This window comes from Haematobia irritans, chromosome 1, assembly GCF_050003625.1.
Source record: "Haematobia irritans isolate KBUSLIRL chromosome 1, ASM5000362v1, whole genome shotgun sequence".
Classification (NCBI taxonomy): Eukaryota; Metazoa; Arthropoda; class Insecta; order Diptera; family Muscidae; genus Haematobia; species Haematobia irritans.
This window is the reverse complement of record NC_134397.1, coordinates 219640769-219668136: the sequence shown is the minus strand read 5'-3', so window position 1 is coordinate 219668136 and position 27368 is coordinate 219640769. Positions and strand designations below refer to the sequence as shown.

At 29.8% G+C, this 27368-nt stretch overlaps 1 protein-coding gene across 11 annotated transcripts in view; it reads left to right on the top strand.

Moving 5' to 3' along the window:
• LOC142222608 (collagen alpha chain CG42342) overlaps positions 1-27368 on the top strand; it is a 730115-nt gene that overhangs the window by 531704 nt on the left and 171043 nt on the right. The gene's annotated exons all lie outside the window — the stretch shown is intronic.

The window sequence follows — 27368 nt, the reverse complement described above, 5'->3', positions numbered from 1 at the left end:
AAATTTGCCAAAATTTTATTCCTACACCAAACTTTGTCAAAATTTTATTTCTACAGGAAATTTTGTCAAAAATTTATTTTGCCTTCTGTCCGATAAAATTTTGCGTCACCCATATATATACCATAAATAGTTAGGGTGTATATAATCCGTAATCACCATTGTACCCTTCTTCCTTTTCTTTTTTAATTTCTCAGTTTGTAAATTTTCCCCTCATTATGCCAACATGCAATAGAATTTGGCAAGTACAAATTCAAGGAATAAATTTATGAAAAGTAGGTGTTAATGACTACCCTCAAATAACTGCTTTTTAGTGTGTAGAAGAAAGGATGAAATAAACGATTTTAGTGGCAAGAGGTTATTGTGGCTGAATTCCAAAAACGATTTTCATTGTTTCTCCACTTGACTTTGTACGAAATGAATGCCATGGCAAAGGCTCATTTGTTGCAATTTTGTTATGCTTAATTGGTGTGAAATATTTTGTAAATATGGCAAAAAGCAACTTGCTTTCAATTATTAAAAGACCTGAAAGAGTCAAAGAACAATAAAGTAAAGTAATAATGAAAGGCCTCCTGGCGACCTTTTGGGTTAAATGGAATTTTAAATTTAATGGGAATTTAAATTATTGAATTTTTAAGAATTTTAAGATATTTGCAATTATTTCAATTATGGAAATAAAATCAGTAAATTATTAGTCCTCTTTAAAAACCCTTTTTTACATCTAGTCTAATAAGACCTAGAGTTTAATCTTTTGTTTATCCTTATTTTTTACCAGATATTCTATATAAATACTTTTGTATAACTACTAACTTTAATTAACTAATTCTACAAGTACATATTGTTTTAGAAAATCCTCGTTTCTCTATTTTTTATTGTTTGTTTAAATCTTTGTTTATTTTTTTTTTATTGTCCAGCTTAGTTATAAAAAATCACAATGATTTTATTAAGAGGGTGTGAAATAAAAGTTATAAATTGTCTAGCTACTACACGTTATTTCTATTCTCAATTCTTAATCCCACCATCTCTTTTGCTCTCTCTCTCTCTACCATTGTTGCCCTTTTTCACTACACTGAAAAAACAGTGAACCCACCAGGAAAGATAACTTTCGATTAATTTTAGAAAATTTTGAACTTTTTTAGAAAATTTTAACTAAACGGTATTACAAGCGCTGGCATCACTCCGATATGGCAAAAATAAGTAAATATTTTTCGACAAATTCAAGAAAATTTATTAGACATAACTAAATTTTTTCAGTAGTTAAAGAAAATTTTGTAGTTTTAAGAGAAATCTTGGAGTTCAAAATTGCAAGAATGTCTTTAGTGACATACGAAGTTCATGATGGACACATTTTTGGTAAAATTTACAAATTTAAAGAAATAATGAACTATTTTGTAAGAAATACGAAATTAGGAAATCTTTATGCTTTATTTGTGTATAACTTTTTCCCGTTTTTTAGTTCATTTAACTAACATACGCAAAAAATTATTTGACTAAAATAAACTTTTTCCAAACATAATGATTCTATGAACTAATATAAAGTTAATATGGCTTTAGTGAAATAGAGAGTTCACTTTTTTTTGAGTGTACGAGTTCCGGCATTAAATTGTTCTGTTGTTTCGTTTAATTAAATATTTCCTGTAAAGTCATATATTTACCGGTACAAAAGGAGAATGTGTTTTTCAAAAATTAGCAAAATTCTGTATTAGCACAGTGGTGTGAAAAAAGCAAATAATAAATGAATTATAATTCTATTATTAATGTTTTTTTTTTTGATTTTTTTATAAAGCTTTCTTCAAAAATTAGCAAACATATATAACAGCACAATGGTCTGAAAAATAATAAATAATAATAAATTAATTATAATTAATTATTTAATGGAATTAATTAATAAATTGAACTTTTTTTGATTTCTCTCTTGTAAAGCTTTCGCAAATATTTTCATATCTCTCGGGAGATATTTTAAGGAATTATTTAGCAAAATTCTATATTAGCACAGTGGTGTGAAAAATACCAAATAATAAATTAATTATAATTCTATTATTAATGGATTTTTTATTTTTTTTTTTCTTATAAATCTTTTTTAAAAGTAAGCATAGTGGTCTGAAAAATAAAAAATAATAAAAGATTTATTATAATTAATTAATGGAATTAAATAATTACTCGAACTTTTTTGTAATTTTTTTTTCTTGTGAAGTTTTCGAAAATATTATTTTATCTCTCGGGATACATTTTAAGAAATTATATAGATTTTTTGAATACGATATTTTGGAAAAAAAATAGTACAACTTCTTTCCATAAAGGGGAGAAAAAAGGGAGATTTTGATAGTAAAACAAAAAAATTTGAAAGATAGATAGATAGAAAATGTTGTCAAAACTTTATTTCTATAGATAATTTTGTTAAAATTTTATTTCTATAGAAAATTTGATCTAAATTTTATTACTATAGAAAATGTTGTCAAAATTTTATTTCTATAGAAAAATTTGTCAAAACTTTTTTCTATAGAAAATTTTGTCAAAATTTTGTTTCTATAGAAAATTTTCTCAAAATTTTATTTCTATAGAAAATTTTTCCAAAATTTTATTTCTATAGAAAATTTTGTCAAAATTTTATTTCTATAAAAAGTTTTGTCAAAATTTTATTTCTATAGAAAATTTTCTCAAAATTTTATTTCTATAGAAAACTTTGTTATTTCTATAGAAAACTTTTTTATAGTATAATAATACACTTCAAACATCCTTAATGCGGCTTCCGCCGATTATTGCTTTTTTGCCGAACCCGATGTTGGTCGAGCTCTAAATGCCATATGACATCTATTGTCTTAAGATATCTAATATATAGAATTTTCACTTCAAATAATTCTTTTTTCAAATAAAATAAAACCTTTTGCAAATTAAATGAATCCTTTTTTAAATCATATGAAACCTTTTTCAAATCAAATGAAATTTTTCTCAAATTATATGAAACCTTTTACATTTAAAATGAAACTTTTTTTTAAATCAAATGAACCTCTTAAATCAAACAAATTCTTTCTAATGGATGAGTGAGCCACCGTGGTGCAATGATTAGCATGCCCACCTGGCATACACAAGGTCGTGGGTTGGATTCCTGCTTTGACCGAATTCCAAAAAGTTTTTCAGCGGTCGATTATCCCACCTCAGTAATGCTGGTGACATTTCTGAGGGGTTCAAAGCTTCTCTAAGTGTTTTAACGGAAATGTGGAACGCCGTTCGGACTCGACTATAAAAAGGAGGTCCTTTGTCATTGGTCCTTAGAGACCACATTCTAACACCATGTTCCAAATTTCAACTGGATCGGAAGAATTTTGCTCCTCCAAGAGGCTCCGGAGGATAAATCTGGGGATCGGTTTATATGGGGGCTATATGTAATTATGGACTGATATGGACCAATTTCTGCATGGTTGTTAGAGTCTTTAGTGACATACGAAGTTCATGATGGACACATTTTTGGTAAAATTTACAAATTTAAAGAAATAATGAACTATTTTGTAAGAAATACGAAATTAGGAAATCTTTATGCTTTATTTGTGTATAACTTTTTCCCGTTTTTTAGTTCATTTAACTAACATACGCAAAAAATTATTTGACTAAAATAAACTTTTTCCAAACATAATGATTCTATGAACTAATATAAAGTTAATATGGCTTTAGTGAAATAGAGAGTTCACTTTTTTTTGAGTGTACGAGTTCCGGCATTAAATTGTTCTGTTGTTTCGTTTAATTAAATATTTCCTGTAAAGTCATATATTTACCGGTACAAAAGGAGAATGTGTTTTTCAAAAATTAGCAAAATTCTGTATTAGCACAGTGGTGTGAAAAAAGCAAATAATAAATGAATTATAATTCTATTATTAATGTTTTTTTTTTTTTGATTTTTTTATAAAGCTTTCTTCAAAAATTAGCAAACATATATAACAGCACAATGGTCTGAAAAATAATAAATAATAATAAATTAATTATAATTAATTATTTAATGGAATTAATTAATAAATTGAACTTTTTTTGATTTCTCTCTTGTAAAGCTTTCGCAAATATTTTCATATCTCTCGGGAGATATTTTAAGGAATTATTTAGCAAAATTCTATATTAGCACAGTGGTGTGAAAAATACCAAATAATAAATTAATTATAATTCTATTATTAATGGATTTTTTATTTTTTTTTTTCTTATAAATCTTTTTTAAAAGTAAGCATAGTGGTCTGAAAAATAAAAAATAATAAAAGATTTATTATAATTAATTAATAGAATTAAATAATTACTCGAACTTTTTTGTAATTTTTTTTCTTGTGAAGTTTTCGAAAATATTATTTTATCTCTCGGGATACATTTTAAGAAATTATATAGATTTTTTGAATACGATATTTTGGAAAAAAAATAGTACAACTTCTTTCCATAAAGGGGAGAAAAAAGGGAGATTTTGATAGTAAAACAAAAAAATTTGAAAGATAGATAGATAGAAAATGTTGTCAAAACTTTATTTCTACAGAATTTTTTTTTTAATTTTATTTCTATAGACAATTTGATCTAAATTTTATTACTATAGAAAATTTTGTCAAAACTTTTTTCTATAGAAAATTTTCTCAAAATTTTATTTCTATAGAAAATTTTCTCAAAATTTTATTTCTATAGAAAATTTTGCCAAAATTTTATTTCTATAGAAAATTTTGCCAAAATTTTATTTCTATAGAAAATTTTGTCAAAATTTTATTTCTTTTTTTTCTCAAATTTTCTCAACATTTTATTTCTATAGAAAATTTTGTTATTTCTATAGAAAACTTTGTTATCTCTATAGAAAACTTTTTTATAGTATAATAATACACTTCAAACATCCTTAAATACGATTTTAGAAAAACATGCGGCTTCCGCCGATTATTGCTTTTTTGCCGAACCCGATGTTGGTCGAGCTCTAAATGCCATATGACATCTGTTGTCTTAAGATATCTAATATATAGAATTTTCACTTCAAATTAATCTTTTTTCAAATCAAATGAAACCTTTTTCAAATCAAATGAATCCTTCTTTAAATCATATGAAACCTTTTTCAGATCAAATGAAATTTTTCTCAAATTATATGAAACCTTTTACATTTAAAATGAAACTTTTTTTTTTTAAATCAAATGAACCTCTTAAATCAAACAAATTCTTTCTAATGAATGAGGGAGCCACCGTGGTGCAATGGTTAGCATGTCCGCCTTGCATACACAAGGTGGTGGATTCGATTCCTGCTTCGACCGAACACCAAAAAGTTTTTCAGCGGTGGATTATCCCACCTCAGTAATGCTGGTGACATTTCTGAGGGTTTCAAAGCTTCTCTAAGTGGTTTCACGGAAATGTGGAACGCCGTTCGGACTCGGCTATAAAAAGGAGGTCCTTTGTCATTGGTCCTTAGAGACCACATTCTAACACCATGTTCCAAATTTCAACCGGATCGGATGAATTTTGCTCCTCCAGGAGGCTCCGGAGGATAAATCTGGGGATCGATTTATATGGGGGCTATATATAATTATGGACCGATATGGACCAATTCTTGCATGGTCATTAGAGAACATATATCAACACCATGTACCAAATTTCAGCCGGATCGGACGAAATTTGCTTCTCTTAGAGGCTCCGCAAGCCAAATCGGGGGATCGGTTTATATGGGGGCTATATGTAATTATGGACTGATATGGACCAATTTCTGCATGGTTGTTAGAGACATATACTAACACCACGTACCAAATTTCAGCCGGATCGGATGAAATTTGCTTCTCTTAGAAGCTTCGCAAGCCAAATCGGGGGATCGGTTTATATGCGGGCTATATATAATTATGGACCGATGTGGACCAATTTTTGCATGGTTGTTAGATACCATATACTAACACCATGTACCAAATTTCAGACGGATCGGATGAAATTTGGTTCTCTTGGAGGCTCCGCAGGCCAAATCGGGGGATCAGTTTATATGGACCAATTTTTGCATGGTTGTTAGATACCATATACTAACACCATGTACCAAATTTCAGCCGGATCGGATGAAATTTGCTTCTCTTAGAGGCTCCGCAAGCCAAATCGGGGGATCGGTTTATATGCGGGCTATATATAATTATGGGCCGATGTAGACCAATTTTTGCATGGTTGTTAGAGACCATATACTAACACCATGTACCAAATTTCTGCCGGATCGGATGAAATTTGCTTCTCTTAGAGCAATCGCAAGCCAAATTTGGGTGTCCGTTTATATGGGGGCTATACGTAAAAGTGGACCGATATGGCCCATTTGTAATACCATCCGACCTACATCAATAACAACTACTTGTGCCAAGTTTCAAGTCGATAGCTCGTTTCGTTCGGAAGTTAGCGTGATTTCAACAGACGGACGGACATGCTCAGATCGACTCAGAATTTCACCACGACCCAGAATATATATACTTTATGGGGTCTTGGAGCAATATTTCGATGTGTTACAAACGGAATGACAAAGTTAATATACCCCCATCCTATGGTGGAGGGTATAAAAATCTATGCTGGTCTAGTTATTTTTTATCAACGTTTTATTTTAGGTATGCACGTCGTCTGAAATATTTATAGTAATACCTAAGTATTATTCATAAATTTTATAAGAATATTAATTAAATTAAAATCACTAAAACTAATGGTTTTTTTTAATATTGTCATAGACAATATTATCCAAGTGGAAATTCACTTGGATAATATTTTTTCGCACAAAATTTGAAAATAAAACCAAATTTCTTTAAGGTCAGTTGTAAAATAAGGGTTTGGTGGCATTATAGTCAAAATATTATATAGTATAGACACCTAAATTTATTTTTAATTGTGCCCATATCACACTCAAAAACTAAAAATGTTGGATTTTGTTAAAAAATAAAACAAAACAAAAAAACAAATACCATGAAAAGGAAAGCGCAAATGATATTAGTACCCAACCCCAATCATCAATAATCTAAATTACGAATTGAAATAAAAGTGTCCTAAAATATTATCAAAAGATTCATTAGTTTTGAAAAAAGATTCTTTTGAAATGAAAAAGGTTTCATTTAATTTGTAAAAGGTTTCATTTGATTTGAAAAAAGTTTTAGTTGATTTGAAAATTGATTCATTTGATTCGAAATGTAAAAGGCTTCATTTGAAGTGAAAACGCTATATCTTCTGTCTGCTGCAACAATATAACTCCAAATCCAATGTAGGCGCTACTGTGCAAGTTCAATCGTTCAATTCAATGTACGTGTAACAGAAAACTTTTGGCAAGCATCATCAAGGTAACGTACTTCCTCTGCTATTACTGTACAAACTGCACTACAACTTAATTCCGGAACCTCACGCAAAAATGTAGATTACAACCGAGGTTTATTGCTGTATTCAAGAGCAGAGAGCGTGGGCAAGGATAACGATATGAATGAAAGAACATTGTTGAAGGTTAAAAGTTGATTGCCTTTCTAGTGCCTCTAGGATTCTATGTGGAAGAGTTGTTTTTATGTTTCCATACCAAGGGTTTTTGCTGAATCGGCAAAGAAACCCCACTCTCCTCTCATTAGAATGGCAAAGGCAAATTGTGTTAAGCCAAACTTTTTCTTTTTTTTTTGAGTTTGGCAATGAAATTATTTTAAATTGCCAGCTTTAATAGCCTCACACGATGCCACTTACTGGCTAGAACATCAACACCATTGCTATGCCTATACCTAACGAGCTTACAAAGTCATTGTGGCAATACCTTAACGAAGCCACGAAACATGGATGGACGGACGGACGGACGGACAGAATTGCTTAATTATAACAATTATACAACGGTCACGTTATATTGGCACTAGAATTGCCTTGCACACATATATGTGCCTAGTTTTGCCTAGTTGGGAGCTTTATCGAGATGGGTTGGAGAATGATACGAGAACGATTTGTAATCTTAGGGAAAATCAAGAGAGAGCTTTTGTAAAATGGAGGGTAATAGAATTTCTGTAATTTTATGGGTGAGGTTAAAATTAATCAAAATATGATTATCCTTTGAAAAATCACCTTGACTATACCGTAGGATATAAAATTTGTACAATAGTAAGAACAAAAAACAGGGAGGAAAGGACGTTTTATCAATTGTACCAATTAGAAAACAAGTATATACGGCCGTAAGTTCTGCCAGGCCGAATCTTATGTACCCTCCACCATGGATTGCGTAGAAACTTCTACGAAAGACTGTCATCCACAATCGAATTACTTGGGTTGTGTTATCTTAAAACTTATTAACATTGTTTTCTCAATTGTGAGTTAGTCCATACGTGGTATATATTGGACAAAAAAGGTATGTATAGATAAGTCTACAAATAATTACGAATCGATATGGACTTTTGCACGGTACGTAGAGAGCCAGAATTGAAAAATAGGGGTAGCTTATATGGGGGCTATATACAATTATGAACTTGATATGGACCAATTTTTGTGTGATTGGGGAACCACCACGTACCAAATTTCAACCAGACCGGATGAATTTTGCTTCTCCAAAGACACCGGAGGGCAAATCTGGGGAATCGGTTTATATGGAGGCTATATATAATTATATATAATTCCTGCATGGTTATTGGATACCATATACTAACATCACGTACCAAATTTCAACCTAATCGTTTGAATTTTGCTCTTTCATGGGGCTCCGGAAGTCAAATCTGGGGGTTTGTATGGAGGCTATATATAATTATGGACCGATTTCGACCGATTTCGACCAATTTTTGCATTGGTATTTGAGGCCAAATATTAACACCACATACCAAATTTCAACTGAATCAGATGAATTTTGGTTTTCCAAGAGGCTCCTGAGGTCAAATCAGGTGATCGGTTTATATGGGGGCTATATATAATTATGGACCGATTTCGACCAATGTTTGCATGGTTGTTAGAGATCATATACTAACACCATGTACCAAAATTCAGCCGGATCAGATGAAATTTTCTTCTCCTAGAGACTCCGCAAGCCAAATCGGGGGATCGGTTTATTTGGAGGCTATATATAATTATGGACCGATTTCGACCAATTTTTGCATTGGTGTTTGAGGCCATATATTAACACCACATACCAAATTTCAACTGAATCAGATGAATTTTGGTCTTCCAAGAGGCTCCGAAGGTCAAATCTGGTGATCGGTTTATATGGGGGCTGTATATAATTATGGACCGATGTGGACCAATTTTTGCATGGTTATTAGAGACCATATACTAACACCATGTACCAAATTTCAGCCGGATCGGGGCTATATATAATTATGGACCGATGTGGACCAATTTTTGCATGGTTGTTAAAGACCATATACTAACACCATGTACCAAATTTCAGCCGGATTGGATGAAATTTGCTTCTCTTAGAGACTCCGCAAACCAAATCGGGGGATCGGTCTATATGGGTCCTATATATAATTATGGACCGATGTGGACCAATTTTTGTATGGTTATTAGAGACCATATACTAACACCATGTACCAAATTTCAGCCGGATCGGATGAAATTTGCTTCTCTTAGAGCAATCGCAAGCCAAATTTGGGGGTCCGTTTATATGGGGGCTATACGTAAAAGTGGACCGATATGGCCCATTTGCAATACCATCTGACCTACATTAATAGCAACTGCTTGTGCCAAATTTCAAGTCGATAGCGTTTTTCGTTCGGAATTTAGCGTGATTTCAACAGACGGACGAACGGACGAACATGCTCAGATCGACTCAGAATTTCACCACGACCCAGAATATATATACTTTATGGATTCTTAGAGTTTATATACCCCCATCCTATGGTGGAGGGTATAACAAAAAAATACTTTCGTACTTTTCATTTATTATTAAAGAAGTTTATCAAAATGCATGTTAGTACTCACCAATATGGGAAATATTTATAGCTTATTTAGAGTAAAGCTTCTACTTTAAAATAACATCGAGAAATAAATCGAAACTAAGTGGAAAAATAGAGTTATTTGTCGTTTTCGAATGTCCTCATAAGTGGACGTCGGTAGTAAAAAGGGTTAAGCGTTTCAAAGACGAACTAAATATTAAATGGAAAAGTAGATATGTGAAATTGTACCAAATAGGTCATTGTAGTACCATTGGACTTTTGGAATATGGAGTGCACAACATTTAGTACAATTGTTTTGTATCGCGGATTTTCAAATTGCAATAGATCTGTTAGCTAATCTACCACCACTATCTAGCATCATGTCAAAAACTGAATGGAATGTCAAATTAAATATTTGAAATTGCACCAAATTGGTCATTGTAGCACCATTGTACCTTTTGAATATGGAATGTACCAAATTTAGTACAATTGTACCAACAGTTACATCGTTTATTTTGTAAGTGGCATAGGGGACTAGAATATTATAGAGTAACCCAAAGAAGACTGATGAACTCCTGAATTGTAGTACGATTACAGTAAGATGGGTTGTGGGAATAATAATCGGGAACCTATTTGTCCCATTGATAGCCATGATTACCTGGAAGTCACAATCTACCACCTGAGGAAGTAAAAACAAATATAATCACAGGCACATATGCAGAAACATGGGTCCGATCCCATTCAGGGGGAAATTCTTAGAAGATGTAACATGTCCGTATATTTGTCTGTCCCATAAACCGGAACGCTGATAGCCACGGGTTTCTGGAACTCATAAAGTGTAATCCTAATCTACCACCTGAAGAAGTATACAACTGTCAAAGGGACATACGATGCAGAAATATTGGGCCGTTTTAACTCTGTGTGAAATTCTGAGACCAACTAACGATGTCTGCCCTGCTGCCTGCCTGCCTGTCGCATTAACCGGAAGGCTGATAGCCACGGTTTTCTGGAATTCATTCACAACTGAAGAAGGACAAAACTGTCACAGGGAAATACGATGCGCAAACATTGGGCCGACTCAACTCAGTGTGTAATTCTAAGACGATCTAACGATTTCCGACCTGCCGTCTATCTGGTTGCCTGTCTCTCTTCCCATTCAACCGGAAGGATGATAGGTTAGGTTAGGTGACAGCCCGATGTATCAGGCTCATTGTGATACCACATTGGTGAACTTCTCTCTTATCACTCAGTGCTGCCCGATTCCATGTTAAGCTCAATGACAAGGGACCTCCTTTTTATAGCCGATTCCGAACGGCGTTCCACATTGCAGTGAAACCACTTAGAGAAGCTTTGAAACCTTCAGAAATGTCACCAGCATTACTGAGGTGGAATAATCCACCGGTGAAAAACTTTTTGGTGTTCGGTCGAAGCAGGAATCGAACCCTCGACCTTGTGTATGCAAGGCGGGCATGCTAACCATTGCACCACGGTGGATGATGGGCAAGGTTATCTGGGATTCACAATCTACCACCTGAGAAAGGATAAAACTGTCACAGGGACATGTCCGTCCGGGTGTCTGCTTATCTGGCCCATCAATCGAAAGGATGGCAGCCACGATTTTCTGGAATTAACATGGTGTAATCGTAATCACAGGGACATGCAGAAACATTGGGCCGCTCCCACTCAGGGTGAAATACTAAGACCATTTAGCCATGTCCGTCCGTCGGTCTGTCTTCCCTTAAACCGGAAGGACGAATCTACCACCTGTAGTATAAACCGCCACAGGATCGGTTAAAATCAGGGTGAAATTCTAAGACGATCTAAAGGTGTCTGTCGATGCAAACCGATCCCCCCATTTGGCTTCATGAGCCTATATATACCGCAAATTTTATCATTCATTATAAAAATCTCTAAGTATTTTAGGTCCGTAACGGGATACACCTTAGCCCTCATATAGACTGATCTCCTGATTGGAATTTTTAAGAGCTTGATAGGTATTTTAAGTTTGTAAAGAGCTGTGCTTAATTTGTTACATATCGGTTCATGTTTATATATATTTTATAGATCCCATATAGATCGATCTTCTCATTTTGATTCCTGAGGGTGGTAGCCGCAACTTTTATCCAGTTTCCATTATAAAATTCTATAAGTATTTTAGGTTCATAATGGCATACACCATAGCCCTCATCTAGACCGATCTCCTGATTGGAATTTTTAAGAGCATGGAAGATTTGCTTTAAATTTAAGATCTGGTCCATGTTTATATATGTTTTATAGACCGGTCTCCTCATTTTAATTCCTGAGGACATGGTAGCAGCAACTTTCATCTGATTTGCTGGAAGCCTGAAGGTATTTTAAAGAGCTGTGCTTAATGTATTATATATCGGTTCATGTTTTTATATAGCGATCATATAGACCGATCTCCTGATTTGACTGTTTGAGGACATGGAAGCTGCAATTTTTATCCGATTTGCATTAAAAGTTAAAATGAATAAATGTCATTTTCAATCTGCTTCAAAAGCCATCATATGTTCTCAAAGAAATTTTTTGCTTTTAAGATTTTACACGGCCAAACGTTTGGCCATATATACTTGATTGATATATACCCAACGGGAAATGGATCAATCACAGAACCGGTATAGGACTAGTCCCTGGTGTGTATGCACCAGTCCCAGTTCTGATCAAAACGTATGGAAGGGACCGGTCACTTTAGCATATGTTTGTCATTGACGGGGTAAATTAACATTTTAGGACGCGTCTTGGACTCATCCCAAAGGACACGTCCTGGGACAATTTAGCAGGAGTACCCCATAGACAGGTCCTCAGGAACCAACGGGAAATGATATATACCCTACGGGAAATGGATCAATCACAGAACCGGTACAGGACTAGTCCCTGGTGTGTATGGACCAGTCCCAGTTCTGGTCAAAACGTATGAAAGGGACCGGTCACTTTAACATGGGTTTTTCATTGACGGGGTAAATTTTTATTTTAGGACGCGTCTTGGACTCATCCCAAAGGACACGTTCTGGGACAATTTAGCAGGAGCACCCCATAGACAGGACCTCAGGAACCAGTCTAGGACAAACTCTTAGAAATCTGTTTCAATTTGGGCAACCCAATCGAACCCGAAATGAAAAAAAACTTTTGAAATATGTCGAACAATAGGTTATTCTGATACTTTCACGCGAAAATGTTTGATATTAAAATCTTAATGGATCTAAGATTTTAATATCAAGCAATAACGGAAATAAATAAATTACGACTATATAAAAATTGCAACTAACTGGAGCACAGGTACCAGTTCTGTAATAGGTCCGTCAGTGGCAATTTGCACCAATTTCCCGTAGGGATACTATTGACTTAACCGCCTTACTATACCACCCTCCTTCTAAAACAAAATTACAGTTGACTTTATCCCATTTGTCTATTACAATTCTTAGTCGATGTAATATGGCATTAACTTAAGTATTTCATTTATTTTGCCCTTTCATTACTCCTACGTTCGTGATTTCGATGGTTCTTGATGTCATGGCTTATTTGATAACATCTTTTGGTCCTCATTAGCTTCTACATGGTTCCCTGGAATTTTGCTCAGGCCAAAAATTCTTCGAAAATCTAGCTTCAGGCCCACTATCGCGTATCATGTTGTGTTTGTGTTTGCCTGTTGTATTTTATTTCGTTGCGTCTTTTTTTTTGCTATTTCAATGTAATTTAATTAAATGCCTTTTTAACACCCACTCATTAACATTTAGATTAAAAATAATCTCCTTTTTCCGGAGTTTTCTTTCTGTCATTGAAAAATGGAAGCAAGTATTTGCTGACTATAGCGCACCACAAAAAAAGGATAATAATGTGGTGTGTTGTTATTAATGATAAGCCATCTTAAAAATAATTTATTTGAAAAGTTGGCCCATAGTATTGAGGCAGCGCGTAGCTGACGAAAGAATTTGATTAATCGAATTCAATAAGAATTCGAAAATGTTTCTTGCCACAGCACAATATCAAGATATATGAGCCTAAGGGTTTGTTTAAAATTGAATGCAATGGGGCTGAGAGAGGGTGGTCAAGTGGAAAACGTCTTTGAAGTATACCCACTAAGCGTAAGGGGGAAAATATAAATTAATTTTAATGGCTAATAAAAATGTTCATAGGCAAATGGGATCCATTACTGAGTGTTATTGAATTCTACCATAAAAGAAATTAAAATTAAAAAAAAATGAAATAAAATAAAAATTTTACTGCGATGAAAATTTCGCACCTGATATAATGATCTTTAAATACCATTAAGGATTAGGAAATTAAAGCGACTGTCTTTAAGGTAATGAATTTGTTTTAATATACACAAATAAATATTGATTTAAAGAAAACAATTTTTATTATATTATATTATATTTTGAATATTTAAGTTCGTTTTCTAAAATTCTTCATTAGTACAATGTCTTGTTTTTGAAAAGTCCCTGGATATGCATTTTTACCAAGTAGACAAACAACCAGTCAACTTGACATAATTTTGTGCAATGTCAGTTGTAAGGATGTCATTTTATTCACGACTGAAAAGTCAATGCTCCATTTTCATGTCCTCGAAATTAAGCCATATACATAGCGATAGTGATGTTATAAAATTATTTTGTTATAGTCAACCTACATACAACAAAATAATTATCTCCTACGAAACAAATATCTAGATCAACAAAGTTTTCTTTTCTTGATAAATTTGTCTGCTTGACGATACAGGAATCTAAGAAATAAAATTTCGCGTGTACCTATTTAGTTTGAAATTTGCAAAATACTTTTTTAAAATGAGTTACTAGTTGTCCTTGGTATGAAAAACCCTCATTATATGAATAAATGAGTGGGAATCCACCTTATATTCATAACACATTTAAATCTTCTCACAAAGGGTGACTCATATGTAACGCAAATTTTAAAAAACATTTAAGATTTGTTCGAATTGGTTCCCCTCTGCATGAATTGTGGATTTGAAAGGGCCACCAAACGCTGGACTATAGTGGTTCTGCGGTATTTTGGCTCCTTCCCGGCCAAGAGCCGTCATCTCGGGAATTTGGTATTTTTTAGTATCAACCATACACCCCAAAAATGCCTGAGACACAAATGTCCAATGGATTTAGATCCGGTGGCAATATGCGGTTAAAATGAAGTGAAGAACCTACAACCAAGAGTGGCTTAACTTGGTTGAAGCATTCTAAGTGCGCTTATGCTGAGTCCTGTGGAAGTGTCCATGGTCTGCGTCCAAAATGTTTGTCCTTAGAACGTTTTCCTAATAATATTCGGCATTTATTTTGGCCCCTAGATCGATGACTACCTGGAGGTAGCGACTACGGTTGCCACAGTTGGTAGAATTCTACCAAATATGGTAGACTTTTTATTGTTTGGTAGATTCGTAGAATTCTTGATGTTTGATATAGATTTTTCAAAGAGCTACTTCATAAATTTTCTATAGAAACAAAATTTGGACAAAAATTTCTATAGAAATAAAATGTCGACAAAATTTCCTATAGAAATAAAATTTTGCAAAAATTTTCTTTAGAAATAAAAGTTAGCAAAAATTTTCTACAGAAATAAAGTTTTGCAAAAAATTTTCTATAGAAATTTTGACAAAATTTTCTATAGAAACAAAATTTTGACAACATTGTTCTATAGAAATAAAATTTTGACAACATTTTCTATAGAAATAAACTTTTGGCGAAATTTTCCATAAAAATAAAATTTTGACAAAATTTTCTATAGAAGTTTTGTAAAAAATCCTATAGAAATAAAATTTTACAAAAATTTTCTATAGAAATAAAATTTTGACAAAATTTTCTATAGAAATAAAACTTTGACGACATTTTCAATAGAAATAAAATTTTAACAAAATTTTCTATAGAAACAAAATTTTGACAAAATTTTCTATAGAAGTAAAATTTTGAAAAAAAATTTTATAGTAACAAAATTTTGCAAAAGTTTCTATTGAAATAAAATTTTGTTAATTTTTTTTATAGAAATATAATTTTGCAAAAAATTTCTATAGAAATAATATTTTGTTATTTTTTTAGGAATAGAATTTTGACAAAATTTTCTATACATATAAAATTTTACAAAAATTTTCTATGTAAATAAAATTTTGCAAAAATTTTCTATAGAAATAAAATTTTGCAAAAAAATTTCCATAGAAATAAACTTTTTACAAAATTTTCTATAGAAATAAAATTTTGTAAAAATTTTCTATAGAAATAAAATTTTGTAAAAATTTTCTAAGAAATAAAATTTTGAACGAATTTTTTATAGAAATAAAATTTTGGTAAAATTTTCTACAGAAATAAAATTTTGGCAAACTTTTCTACAGAAATAAAATTTTGCAAAAATTTTCTATAAAAATAAAATGTTGACAAAATTTTCTATAGAAACAAAATTTTGATAAAATTTTCTATAGAAATAAAATGTTGACAAAATTTTCTATAGAAACAAAATTTTGACAACATTGTTCTATAGAAATAAAATTTTAAAAAATTTTCTATAGAAATACAATTTTGACAAAATTTTCTATAGAAATAAAATTTTGACACAATTTTCTATAGAAATAAAATTTAAACAAAATTTTTTATAGAAATAAAATGTTGCCAAAATTTACTATAAAAATAAAATTTTGACAAAATCTTCTATAGAAATAAAATTTTGCAAAAATTTTCTATAGAAATAAAATTTTGTTAAATTTTTTTATAGGAATATAATTTTTACAAAATTTTCTATACAAACAAAATTTTGCGAAAATTGTCTATAAAATATTTTAACAAAATTTTTTTATAGAAATCAAATTTTGACAAAATTTTTTATAGAAATCAAATTTTGACAAAATTTTCTATATAAATAAAATTTTGACAAAATTTTCTATAGAAATAAAATATTGACAAAATTTTCTATAGAAAGAAAATTTTTATTGTTGTTTTTGATTTCAGCTTAAAACCATGCATTGACTAAACTACAAATGTAGCTTAAGCAAATCGATGATTTGACAGTGGCAAAGGAAAAGAGAGATGTTTGTACAAAGATTTATTTCGGCAAAAGTCGATTATCATAAACCGTTTTTCGGAAGGTTCAAGTGTGGTTCACTTTGGGTTTAGTGAACTGCCCGAATTTGTTCTGATAATTAGTTTATAGTTTTGCTACCAGTAGAGGATTCCGAAACGTCTATAGGGCTTTACCCAAATAAATCCAGTCTATAGGGCTTTACCCAAATAAATTTGACAAACATTTTTTTCCCCTGTTGGTTAAGCTACACTTTTAGTTTAGTCAATGCATGGTTTTAAGCTGAAATCAAAATTTTGCAAAATTTTCTATAGTAATAAAATTTTGCAAAATTTTCTATAGAAATAAAATTTTGTTAATTTTTTTATAGGAATATAATTTTGCAAAAAATATCTATATAAATAATATATTGTTAATTTTTTTAGTAATAGAATTTTGACAAAATTTTCTATAGATATCAAATTTTACAAAAATTTTCTATAAAAATAAAATTTTGCAAAAATTTTCTATAGAAATAAAAGTGGCAAAAATTTTCTATGGAAATAAAATTTTGAAAAATTTTCTATAGAAATAAAATGTTGACAACTATTTTCTATAGAAATAAAATTTTGCGATTTTAGTTTTTAAATAAAATTTTCCAAAAATGTTCTATTGAAATAAACTGTTGACAATATTTTCTATAGCACTAAAATTATGACAAAATCTATATATATAAAATTCAAATTATGTTTGTTTATTTGTTTGTTTGTTTGTTTGTTTATTTGTATGTTCCGGGTTGGCGCGAAAACGGCTGAACCGATTTACTTGAAACTTTCAGAGATCGTGGGGGGCACTCATGTGCTGAAAATAGGGTACCTCATTTTTTGACATATGGTCGCGGAGAGGAACCTCCCTTTTGTCCGACTTTTTGAAAATTAAACCAAACTTGACCGATTTGCACGAAGTTTTCAGGGATAGTAGGGGGTAATCCCTAGACAAAGATTCGCAATTTTTTTTTCGAAATTTGATCGGGAGGGGGTACCTCCCCTTAAGCGACTTTTTGTTTGTTTGTATGGTCCGAGTTGGCTACGAAACGGCTGAACCGATTTACTTGAAACTTTCAGAGATCGTAGGGGGCGTTCATGTGGTGAAAATAGGGACCAACCCCTTGGCCCGACATTTTTTAAAGTACAGTGAAAATAAAACTAAATTCCCCCGACTGAAATTTTACGGAAAAAATGGGCGAGGTTATGAAATTTATATCAGGTTTCTGATTTTTTAATAAAAACAAAGGGGTATGGGGAGATATCGGCTTCTCTTAAGTACATACAGAGAAACAATTAAAATTTACCGAGTTACTTGAAATTTACAGAGGAGTGGGGAGAGGTTACGATATTAATAGTTGATACCTGACTTTGTGATATTTGGACGGAAGAGAGGCCGCCCCTTTAGTCTTATAATTCCGATATCAGGTCGGTGTGGAGTGAAGGTGGGGAGAGGGTTCCCTTTTGTCCGTTTTTTTTTTTTTCTTAAATTGAAAGTAGAGGGTTGTCCATAAATGGGAACTCGGTACATAATTTTATGATTTTTGCACAGGCTTCTGCCAGACTTCTTTTTAGTAACGAACTTAAATTTACATGAAATTGGCAGCCAACATAGAGGGTTAATGTGGTAAACTTTTTTACTACTTTTGCTTTTTCCGATTTATTGGATGGGAAACAGTAATTCTTGGTATGTTATTATAATATAGTGCTTAATTTTGAGGAGAAGGATACCTTTCAAACAAACCACACTTAAAATTCTCAAGAAATATAGAAGATTGTCCAACTACTTGAATACAGAACATTATTTAAAAAATTTGGAGGAAAGGGTACACCCTCTCCCAGACATTTATTAAGACGAACCGTTTTACATATGAATATCCTCCGTATTTTCGAATTTGTTTTCAGCACGAAGGATATGGTTGACTAAGTTAACGCAAATTATTCCTACAAATATGCTTCGGAATGCGCAGCGAAGCGGGCCGGGTTACGCTAGTTTTCTATAAAAATAAAATTTGGACAAAATTATAAAATTTTGCAAAAACTTTCTATAGAAATAAAATTTCGCAAAAATTTTCTATAGAAATAAAATTTTGTAAAAATTTTCTATAGAATTTAAATTTTGCAAAAATTTTCTATAGAAATAATATTTTGACAAAAATTTTCCATAGAAATAAAATTTGGACAAAATTTTCTATAGAAATACAATTTTGCAAAAATCTTCTATAAAAATAAAATTTTCTAAAAATTTTCTATAGTAACAAAATTTTGCAAAATTTTCTATAGTAATAAAATTTTGCAAAAATTTCTATAGAAATAAAATGATGTTAATTTTTTTTATAGGAATATAATTTTGCAAAAAATTTCTATATAAATAATATTTTGTTAATTTTTTTTAGTAATAGAATTTTGACAAAATTTTCTATAGATTTAAAATTTTACAAAAATTTTCTATGAAAATAAAATTTTGCAAAAATTTTCTATAGCAATAAAATTTTGCAAAAATTTCTATAGAAATAAAATTTTCCAAAAATTTTCTATAGAAATAAAAGTTTGCAAAAATTATCTATGGAAATAAAATTTTGAAAAATTTTCTATAGAAATAAAATTTTGCAATTTTAGTTTTTAAATAAAATTTTGCAAAAATTTTGTATAGAAAAAAATATTTTCAAAAATTTTCTATGGAAATAAACTGTTGACAATATTTTCTATAGCAATAAAATTTTGACAAAATTTTCCATAAAAATAAAATTTGGACAAAATTATAAAATTAGGATAAAATTATAAAATTTGTTCGTTTTGTTTGTTATTGTTGGCTTCTCTTCAATCGTTATTGTTGTTTTTTTGTTTTTTGATCTCAGCTTAAAGCCATGCATTGACTAAACTACAAGTGTAGTTTAACCAACAGAGGAAAAGTATGCTTGTCAAATTTATTTGGGCAAAGCCCTATAGACTGCAAGATGGTTGGATGTACAGCTGTTTCGGAATTACCACATTCCTCATCAGCATCCTCTACTTGCAGCAAAAACAAACCCAGCCAAATACATGCAAATCGATGATTTGAGTTTGGCAAAGGAAAAGAGATATGCTGGCAAATTTGTTTAGGCAGTAGCCGACTATCAAACCCTTTTTTCGGGAGGTTCAAGTGTAGTTCACGTTGGGTTGAGTGAATTACCCGAATTTATTCTGATAATTGGTTGATAGTTTTGCTGCAAGTAGAGGATGCTGATGAGGAATGTGGTAATTCCGAAACAGCTGTACATCCAACCATCTTGCAGTCTATAGGGCTTTGCCCAAATAAATTTGACAAGCATACTTTTCCTCTGTTGGTTAAGCTACACTTGTAGATTAGTCAATGCATGGCTTTAAGCTGAGATCAAAAAACAAAAAAACAACAATAACGATTATAAAATTTGGATAAAATTATAAAATTTGGACAAAATTATAAAATTTTGTAAAAACTTTCTATAGAAATAAAATTTTGAAAAAATTTTCTATAGAAATAAAATTTTGTAAAAATTTTCTATAGAAATTAAATTTTGCAAAAATTTTCTATAGAAATAAAATTTGGACAAAATTTTCTATAGAAATACAATTTTCCAAAATTTTCTATAGGAATAAAATTTTATACAAATTTTCTATAGAAATATTATTTTGCAAAAATTGTTTATAGAAATAAAATTTTGCAAAAAATTTCTATACAAATAAAATTTTGCAAAATTATAGAAATAAAATAAAGAAAAAAAAATTTGCAAAAAATTTCTGTAGAAATAGAATTTTGACTAAATTTGGTATAGAAATACAATTTTGACAAAACTTTCTATAGAAATAAATTTTGACAAAAATTTCTATAGAAACAAAATTTAAAAAAAAAATTCTAAAGAATCAAAATTTTGACAAAATTTTCAATAGAAATAATATTTTGAAAAAAAAAATCTATAGAAATAAGATTTTGTAAGATTTTTTTTATAGAAATAAAATGTGGACAAAATTTTGTGTAGAATAAAATTGCGACAAAATTTTCTATAGAAAAAAATGTTGACATGAAATGCTTTTGCAATCGTGTAAACAATAAAATGAACTGTCACTGAAATAAATGTGTCTGATTTCAGACAATCATCCGATTGGAAATAATAGCAACCTGGAATTGATTGCAATACATGGCAACCATCCTGTACTTAGATGTTATGAAAGTTCTTAATTATTGTCATCCTACTTATTTAGGTTGAAACTTGCAACATATTTATTAAAATGACTTACTACATGTCCTTGCTATGCAAAACCTTCATTAGATTACATGAGTTGAACATAGTGTAAACATGAGGACCCATTTAAATCCTCTCATAATATGGTTTAACGTTAGAAAAAGGAGAGATTCAACTATGTGGAAAAAACGCTGTAATGACTTTTTGTAGTAGATATTCTATTTGCACAAAAACTTTACTTATATGCTGTAAAGCTTTTTTATTAAAATTAAATTTAAAAATAATAACATGATCTCAAATACCTAATAAAATTATTATAAAAAATCCGATTCTACTATGTCTAGTTTCCTTAGTTTCCTTATCCTGAAACTTCGACATATGGAGAAATCCAATCAAATTATCCAATTATCTTATTTCCCAATTAAATTCACACATAAAAACACATATCTTGTTATCATTTTTAATAATTTCTATTTGCCCATTACTAAATGTATGACAGACATAATCATCCCATTCCGTGTGTGGGCGATAATGAAAAGCACCAAATTATAAGGGGGTAACAATCAACGACATCCCTAAAAGCCATATCGTCATAGCAGCATCATCATAACATAATTCAGTCTTAATGTCTCCTTGAACGTTTATGTGCGTGCCTGGATATATTCATCTATTCATCTGTCTGTGTGTCTGGATGACTGGTTGCTTGTCTGAATGCTTGGAATACCATGGAATATGAAGACATAATGCTCTGTCATATTTATAGCATATACGCATCTAAATCTTTTGAGTCTGTGTCAAACGTGTATCTAAATCACTTCAATGCTATCCTAGACTTAAGTACATAAGTTATGGGGTGAAATACAGAAGAACGTAACAAAATTCAATAATTTTGAAAATAAAATAAAACCAAAAATAAATCAATTAAGCTATAACACATATTATTATATATATATAATAAAAAGCAACTAGCAACTACTGCTATCGGCTTACTTATAATTTTTACGAGCTCATTGGATAAGAAGATGAAGGGAATTTGTATTATTGAAATGGAAATGCCAGCTTCCGAAAAAAAGCTTGCAATCCAACAATTCTTAGCATTATTTGACATATTGTCAAAGTCAATCTTCAATTACAGACATCAAGCTCAAAGACCCGTTGTTCATAAAAAACTGATACTTAAGCCCTTTCGAATTACAGCTATTGAAAAAGCACATACTTTAATTGAAAGTGTGATTAGGTTGTAGGTGTCCTTGCCAAATGTTGCCTTACATGAACCCTGCTTCAAGAATTTTCCAACTAAAGATATAAATATCTATTATGTATGAGTGGAAAGGCTGGTTAAATATGTGTCGTCTATAGGTAATAAATACGTAACTTGGGCAGGATATAGATATAACCTTAATGTTCAATTAACTTTGCATTATTCTATGACATTATCTTAAAATTTCATGAATGTATTGGGACACTTACTGGTTGAGCAGCAGCAGGTGATGGGCCCATAGTAGATCTAATTTGCCAAAAGGCTATATATTTAATAGCATGTGTATAGGGTGGCTAAAGTCTATTGCAACCAATTTCAGACAGTTTATTTCATTGTTTACAAACTTACAAAAGTATTTTGGTCTATTGCATTCAGAAATTTGGTTATACGTGATGGAATTTAGGTACGATTGCTTTATATTGACTGAAAAATCATAAATGTTAATTCATCTTTGGAAGCCACCGTGGTGCAATGGTTAGCATGCCCGCCTTACATACACAAGGTCGTGGGTTCGATTCCTACTTCGACTTAATACCAAAAAGTTTTTCAGCGTTGGATTATCCCACCTCAGTAATGCTGGTGACAGTTCTGAGGGTTTCAAAGCTTCTCTAAGTGGTTTCACTGCAATGGTTTCACTCCGCTATAAAAAGGAGGTCCCTTCTCATTGAGCTTAACATGAAATCGGCCAGCACTCAGTGATAAGAGAGAAGTTCACCAATGTGGCATCACAATGGACTGAATAGTCTAATTGAGCCCGATACATCGGGCTGCCACCTAACCTAACTTAACCTAATTCAACTTTTGTTTCTCGTACAACTGATCGTTACCATGGTAGTGGCAGTGTTGCATCGCGAAGACGAAAAAACTGTAAAACCACCAGATCTGATCACAAAAGTGAACGGCAGTGAAATGTACATATCGCGAGAATGGACGGAACACATATTGTAAACTGAGTTTGGTCTAAAGTCATTGTAGTTCCAAAATGTTCAAGAGCTCACCGATTCACAAAAAAAAAGTTAGATTGGAGAGAGCTAAGGAGTTACTTCTCATGAACGAATGTGGCCATTGCCTTGCTCATTATTTTATTTAAAATTGAAATCTAACCAAATAAATGTCTGCTAAACCAGAATCTGTTGATTGCTCTATCCCCCAACAAAAAGCCAGGAAACTTTCATCTGTTTTTTGACATTCCATTGCAACAGACTGTTAACAAAAGTTATATATTATAATTGTTTGGTAGATTGGTAGAATTCTTGATGTTTTGGTAGAAATAATTTTTTTTCCATAACATATAAATAAAATTTGGACTAAAATTTACATATAAATAAAAAAAATTCTATAAAAATAAAATTTTGCCAAAATTAAAAAAAAAATCTATAGAAATAAAATTTTTACAAAATTGTCTATAGAAATAAAATTTTTACAAAATTTTCTATAGAAATAAAATGTTGACAAAATTTTCTTTAGAAATAAAATTTTGACAAAAATTTCTATAGAATTAATTTTTTGAAAAAAATTTTCTATAAAAATAAAATTTTGACAAAATTGTCTATAGAAATAAGATTTTGACAAAATTTGCTATAGAAATAAAATGTTGACAAAAATTTCAAAAAAAAAAAATTAAAATTTTGGCAAAATTTTCTATAGAAATAAAATTTGACTAAATTTTCTATAAATATAAAACATTGACAAAATTTTCTATAGAAACAAAATTTTGACTAAAATTTCCAAAAAATAAAATTATGACAAAATTTTCTATAAAAATGAAATGTTGACAAAATTTTTTATAGAAATAAAATTTTGACAAAATTTCCTATAGAAATAAAATTTTGACAAAATTTTCTATTGAAATAAAATTTTGACAAAATTTTCTATTGAAATAAAATTTTGACAAAAATTTCTATATAATTAAATTTTTGACACAAATTTTCTATAGAAATAAAATTTTGACAAAATTTCCTATAGAAATAAAATTTTGACAAAATTTTCTATAGAAATAAAACTTTGACAAAATTTTCTATAGAATTAAATTTTTGACAAAAATTTTCTATAGAAATAAAATTTTGACAAAATTATCTATAGAAATAAAATTTTGACAAAATTTGCTATAGACATAGAAATAAAATTTTCTATTTATTAAACCCAACAAAAACCACACTTGAACCCTCCGAAAAAAGGTTTTACATTGATAGCCGGCTTATGCCGAAATAAACTCGAAACAAACATATCTCTTTTCCTATGCCACTGTCAAATCATCGATTTGAATTCACATGGCTGGGTTTATTTTGAGCGTGCCTCCTCTTCTTTTTCCATTTGTTTTGTTTTGTTATTGTTGGTTTTGTTCTTTAAGCATTGTTGTTGTTTTTTTATTTCAGCTTAAAACCATACATTGACTAAACTACAAGAGTAGCTTAACCAACAGAGGAAAAGAATGTTTGTCAAATTTATTTGGGCAAAGCCCTATAGACTGCAAGATGGTTGGATGGACGCACGTTTCGGAATTACCACATTCCTCATCAGCATCCTCTACTTGCAGCAAAACTATCAACCAATTATCAGAATAAATTCAGGCAGTTTATTAAACCCAACAAAAACCACACTTGAACCCTCCGAAAAAAGGTTTTACATTGATAGCCGGCTTATGCCGAAATAAACTCGGGCTTTGCCCAAATAAATTTGACAAACATTCTTTTCCTCTGTTGGTTAAGCTACTCTTGTAGTTTAGTCAATGTATGGTTTTAAGCTGAAATAAAAAAAACAACAACAATGCTTAAAGAACAAAACCAACAATAACAAAACAAAACAAATGGAAAAAGAAGAGGAGGCACGCTCAAAATAAACCCAGCCATGTGAATTCAAATCGATGATTTGACAGTGGCATAGGAAAAGAGATATGTTTGTTTCGAGTTTATTTCGGCATAAGCCGGCTATCAATGTAAAACCTTTTTTCGGAGGGTTCAAGTGTGGTTTTTGTTGGGTTTAATAAACTGCCTGAATTTATTCTGATAATTGGTTGATAGTTTTGCTGCAAGTAGAGGATGCTGATGAGGAATGTGGTAATTCCGAAACGTGCGTCCATCCAACCATCTTGCAGTCTATAGGGCTTTGCCCAAATAAATTTGACAAACATTCTTTTCCTCTGTTGGTTAAGCTACTCTTGTAGTTTAGTCAATGTATGGTTTTAAGCTGAAATAAAAAAACAACAACAATGCTTAAAGAACAAAACCAACAATAACAAAACGAAATAAAATTTTGGCAAAATTTTCTATAGAAATAAAATGTTGACCAAATTTTCTATAAATATAAAACATCGACAAAATTTTCTATAAAAACAAAATTTTGACAAAAATTTCCAAAAAATAAAATTTTGACAAAATTTTCTATAGAAATAAAATGTTGACAAAATTTTCTATAGAAATAAAATTTTGACAAAATAAAAAAAAAAAATCTATAGAAATAAAATTTAGACAAAATTTTCTATAGAACTAAAATTTTGACAAAATTTTTTATATAAATAAAATTTTGACAAAATTTTCTATAGAAATAAAATTTTGACAAAATTTTCTATAGAAATAAAATTTTGACAAAATTTTCTATAGAAATAAAATTTTGACAAAATTTTCTATATAAAAAAATTTTCTTTAGAAATAAAATTTTGACAAAAATTTCTATAGAATTAATTTTTTGAAAAAAATTTTCTATAAAAATAAAATTTTGACAAAATTGTCTATAGAAATAAGATTTTGACAAAATTTGCTATAGAAATAAAATGTTGACAAAAATTTCAAAAAAAAAAAATTAAAATTTTGGCAAAATTTTCTATAGAAATAAAATTTGACTAAATTTTCTATAAATATAAAACATTGACAAAATTTTCTATAGAAACAAAATTTTGACTAAAATTTCCAAAAAATAAAATTATGACAAAATTTTCTATAAAAATGAAATGTTGACAAAATTTTCTATAGAAATAAAATTTTGACAAAATTTCCTATAGAAATAAAATTTTGACAAAATTTTCTATTGAAATAAAATTTTGACAAAAATTTCTATATAATTAAATTTTTGACACAAATTTTCTATAGAAATAAAATTTTGACAAAATTTCCTATAGAAATAAAATTTTGACAAAATTTTCTATAGAAATAAAACTTTGACAAAATTTTCTACTGAAATAAAATTTTGACAAAAATTTCTATAGAATTAAATTTTTGACAAAAATTTTCTATAGAAATAAAATTTTGACAAAATTATCTATAGAAATAAAATTTTGACAAAATTTGCTATAGACACAGAAATAAAATTTTCTATAGAAATAAAATTTTGGCAAAATTTTCTATAGAAATAAAATGTTGACCAAATTTTCTATAAATATAAAACATCGACAAAATTTTCTATAAAAACAAAATTTTGACAAAAATTTCCAAAAAATAAAATTTTGACAAAATTTTCTATAGAAATAAAATGTTGACAAAATTTTCTATAGAAATAAAATTTTGACAAAATAAAAAAAAAATCTATAGAAATAAAATTTAGACAAAATTTTCTATAGAACTAAAATTTTGACAAAATTTTTTATATAAATAAAATTTTGACAAAATTTTCTATAGAAATAAAATTTTGACAAAATTTTCTATAGAAATAAAATTTTGACAAAATTTTATATATAATAAATTTTCTATATAAATTTTCTATATAAAATTTTGCCAAAATTAAAAAAAAAATCTATAGAACTAAAATTTTGACAAAATTTTCTATAGAAATAAAATTTCGACTAAATTTTCTATAGAAATAAATTTTTGACAAAATTTTCTATAGAAATAAAATTTTGACAAAAATTTCCAAAAAAATTGACAAAACTTTCTATAGTAGAAAATGTTGACAAAATTTTCTATACAAATAAAATTTTCACTAAATTTTCTATAGATATAAAATTTAGACAAAATTTTCTATAGAAATAAAATTTTGACAAAATTTTCTATAGAAATAAAATTTTGACAAAATTTTCTATTGAAATAAAATTTTGACAAAATTT